At 31.9% G+C, this 4254-nt stretch overlaps 1 long non-coding RNA gene across 1 annotated transcript; it reads left to right on the plus strand.

Moving 5' to 3' along the window:
* The first annotated feature begins 2111 nt into the window (after positions 1-2111).
* LOC121207629 (uncharacterized) lies at positions 2112-3958 on the plus strand. The gene is made up of 3 exons (XR_005902721.1): positions 2112-2430; positions 2695-3446; positions 3728-3958. It is a non-coding gene; the product is annotated as an uncharacterized lncRNA (long non-coding RNA).
* Positions 3959-4254: the final 296 nt, after the last annotated feature.

Raw genomic sequence — 4254 nt, forward strand, 5'->3', positions numbered from 1 at the left:
ACTAGTAACAATTAAGTTGAAAGGGTAGATTCGTGCATTGGAGTAAAAAAGCTAGGGTAATGTATACATTTGAGCCCCCTTGTTTTTGAAATTATTTTTATTGATTTTTTTAGAGTCCCTAAAAAAAAGAATATATAACTTAATTTATAACAACTATATTTAGTCAAGTTAAAAATAATTTAATCGAATGAAACTATTTTTAGTTAAGTCCAAATTCATTCAATCATTTTCAAACTATTTTTAGTTAATTCAATCCACTTATGAGGTGATTCATTTTCACTTTTCCTCTTGAAAATCTATGACTCTCATCTCATTCATTCTCTTCTCCTCTTAAATTCGCCAAATATTTTATATTATAATATATTACTAAATTCTTATTTATGAGGGAAGAATTTGTTGTGAAAAATTTATTATATGATAAAATATTCTTAAAAACAAGGTTGTAACTGTCGAAATTATTTTTTTTTGAAAAAAGTTGACTTTTTATTTAAAACGAAAACAGAAGTCGTCACCAATTCTTTTTTATGAGGTGTGATCGGATTACCTCGCAATTTGATCGTTTTAATAAATAATTTTGATTTATTAAAACACGATTTTGGTCCACAAAATTCAAGAAGATGGGTTCGGGAGTCGGTTATGTACGAGGAAGGATTAGCACCCTCGTAACACTCAAAAATGGTACCTAATTAATTAATTAATGTCTTTAGTGTTGAAAATTGAAAACTCAAAAAGAATTTAAATTACGATTCCTCTTTATACTATGTTATTTTATTTTTTTAAAAAAATTGTTTGAATAAATCGAAATAAATGTTAAAGACCCTCTCGTCTCGAGATAGCAAAAGATCACATACCGTAAGTTAGGACACGACATATTGAACCTTTGAGAATGAACTAGCCTTTATTTTTATTTAAAAACTTATGTATTTTAATTTTAAAAGGATATTTGGTTACATAAGTTCAACGAGAAAAAAAATCGAAACCCAGTAAATTAGGGTACGACTTTTCTCAAATTTCCAAATACGAAACATTGCCTTATTTTGAGAATTTCTTTTTACGAGTAAATAAAAGAGTAATTTTTTAAAACGATGTGTATTTATCTTATTTGGGCATAATATAAAAATGACCAAAATATTTAAACATAATACATGACGTAGTGATGATAAATTGGTATAAAATAACTATGCGGACAGAATATTGGAATGATAAATGAAAAATAAATACATAAATATCATGGTAGTAACAATATGAATAGAGTAATAATGAGAGTATTTTAAGGCATCAACAACAAAATAAATAAAATAACTCAAGATAAATAAAAAGGATGAAAATGAAGAATGGTTAATGAGAAAGAAGTATAAATACATCCAATTAAAAAAAATGAAAGAATAAAAAATAAACAGATGAAATAAATAACAAATAACATCACATTTAAATATCTAACGAATAAATGGAAAAAAATTAATAAATATATAAATAGGTAAAACAAGCATAAATAATAACTTAAGTATTTAAAAGCTAATAGAATAATAGACAAATAAAATAGATATACAATTTTAAATTTAAACATTTTAAGTGTAAGAAATAAAGGATTAATAATAAATAAATAAAATAAAAAAGGGTTGAAATTTAATTGATGAAAACCAAAATTAAAATGGACAACAAAATTTAAGGATTAAAACAGGATTGAGATGAAATTTAAGAGATAAATTTAAAAAAAGGAATTAATAAAACAAAATAGAGGGCTAAAATGATACATGCTAAAAGAACTAGGGGTAAACATGAAATTACCCCTAATTCCTTATGCGCGTCGTTTCTTAGGTGGGTTAAAATAAAATTAAAATAAAGTATAAGGTAAAATGTGGAAATATATAAAAATAGGGAAGACTATATTAAAAAGTAAATAAAAGGCGAAAGGGCTGAATATGCAAATAGTCCATCAAAGCAAAAATACGTGGACCTCCAGCTTGTGGGTTGGGTCAGACCTATTAAGCCAAAACGACGGCGTTTTGGCATTAAAAGCTCTAAGTGAAACGGCATCGTTTCGCACATACTATTTAAATCAGTTTTTAATTTCAAAATTCATTTTAATTTTCTTCTTTAGAAAAAAAAATTCTCTCAAATCCCTTCCCCCTTTCCGATCTTCGGTCATTGGGCTGCCAGCCATCCGCTGTGCCGACCGCCGGCCATGGTCGATGGCGCCGCCGTCTACAGTGGCCGGAGAGCCCAAAAGTCCCTCTTTTCTTCCTTTCACCCCCTAGAATCCAATCTAGGGTTAGTTTTTCTAGAAAATGGCAAAAAAATCACCGAAATAGGCAAAGGGCACTTCAGTTTTTTTTTTGGGGTTCTAAAAAATTTTTCAGGATGACAGGGGGTCACCGTTCATCAGCAGTGACGACTCGCCGCTCATGGTGTTGAAAACCCGAATACCAGGTGAGTCTCCTCTCCCTTTTCCTTCTTTTTTATATGTGCTTCTATATATTTAAAATATAACAGAAGCCAAACGAAAGTAATCACCTTTTTGTTTTTTTATATTCGATTTCTATTTTTTATTCGATTTTCTATGAAAAAAAGGAAGAAGGAACATCGATGTTGCTGTAGCTTTTTTATAGCCGAAATTACAAAACTATTTGTTTCTATTTTTTTGTTTTTTTCTTTGTAGTCTTTTTCTTCTTGCGTGTTCGTCCTTCTTTGTAGGTGGCGGTGGAGCAAGTGCTGACGTTGGCATGGTGATTGCAGCAGGCTAAGAGTGGCGCAGTGCCAGGCTACAGGGCTAGGTTTTTTTCTGAAAATTTTAAGTATGTAGGCTTCAGAATTTGGGTTAGGGGTTTTTATTTTTGGGTTTGGGCGGTTTGATTGAGTTAATTTTGGGTCATTGGGTTTTGGGTTATTTATTTATTTTTGGTTGGTTTTCTGGTGGGCCGGACAAATTTGGGCCTGTACAGTAACATCTCTCAAACTATTCAACTCATAATCTAGATTCACTAAATTGAAGAGTATTTACAACAATTTCCACGCAAAAATATTATATTTCGACCTTTCTTAAACCACGAAATTTCTCATTACGAAAAACTACACGATTTTTGATTTACAGCACCACGAAATTTCAAAATTCATTTTAGTTTTCTTCTTTAGAAAAAAAATTCTCTCAAATCCTCTCCCCCTTTTCAATCTCCGGTCGTTGGGCTGCCAGCCGTCCGACGGCTACGGTCGATGGTGGCCGTCCACAGTGGCCGGAGAGCCCAAAAGTCATTTTTTTCTTCCTTTCACCCCCCTAAAATCCAATCTAGGGTTAGTTTTTCTAGAAAATGGCAAAAAAATCGCCGAAATAGGCAAAGGGCACTTCGGTTTTTTTTGGGGTTCTAAAAATTTTTTCAGGATGACAAGGGGTCATCGTTCATCAGCGGTGACAACCTCGCCGCTCATGGTGTTGAAAACCCGAATACCAGGTGAGTCTCCTCTCTATTTTCCTTCTTTTTTATATGTGCTTCTATATATTTAAAATATAACAGAAGCCAAACGAAAGTAATCACCCTTTTGTTTTTTTTATATTCGATTTCTATTTTTTATTCGATTTTCTGTGAAAAAAAGGAAGAAGGAACATCGATGTTGCTGTAGCTTTTTTATAGCCGAAATTACAAAACTAATTGTTTCTATTTTTTTGTTTTTTCTTTGTTGTCTTTTTCTTCTTGCGTGTTTTGCTCTGTTGCGTGTTCGTCCTTCTTTGCAGGTGGCGGTGGAGCAAGTAATGACGTTGGCATGGCGATTTCAGCAGGTTAGGAACGGCGCAGTGCCAGGCTACAAGGCTAGGTTTTTTTCTGAAAACTTTAAGTTTGTGGGCTTCAGAATTTGGGTTAGGGGTTTTTATTTTTGGGTTTGGGCTGTTTGATTGAGTTAATTTTGGGTCATTGGGTTTTGGGTTATTTATTTATTTTTGGTTGGTTTTCTGGCGGGCCGAACAAATTTAGGCCTGTACAGTAACATCTCTCAAACTATTCAGCTCATAATCTAGATTCACTAAATTGAAGAGTATTTACAACAATTTCCACGCACAAATAGTGCATTTCGACCTTTCTTAAACCACGAAATTTCTCATTACGAAAAACCACACGATTTTTGATTTACAGCACCACTAGTTTGAAAAACAAAAAGCAAAAAAAAAATGATCTTACTTTTCTTTCACCTAGAAATTACTTGCCGTCTTTTCAGCATTGTTCTAATAAAGATTTTTTTTAAATTCTAATAGTTTTAATATTT

The sequence above is a fragment of the Gossypium hirsutum genome, chromosome A10 (assembly GCF_007990345.1).
Source record: "Gossypium hirsutum isolate 1008001.06 chromosome A10, Gossypium_hirsutum_v2.1, whole genome shotgun sequence".
Lineage (NCBI taxonomy): Eukaryota > Viridiplantae > Streptophyta > Magnoliopsida > Malvales > Malvaceae > Gossypium > Gossypium hirsutum.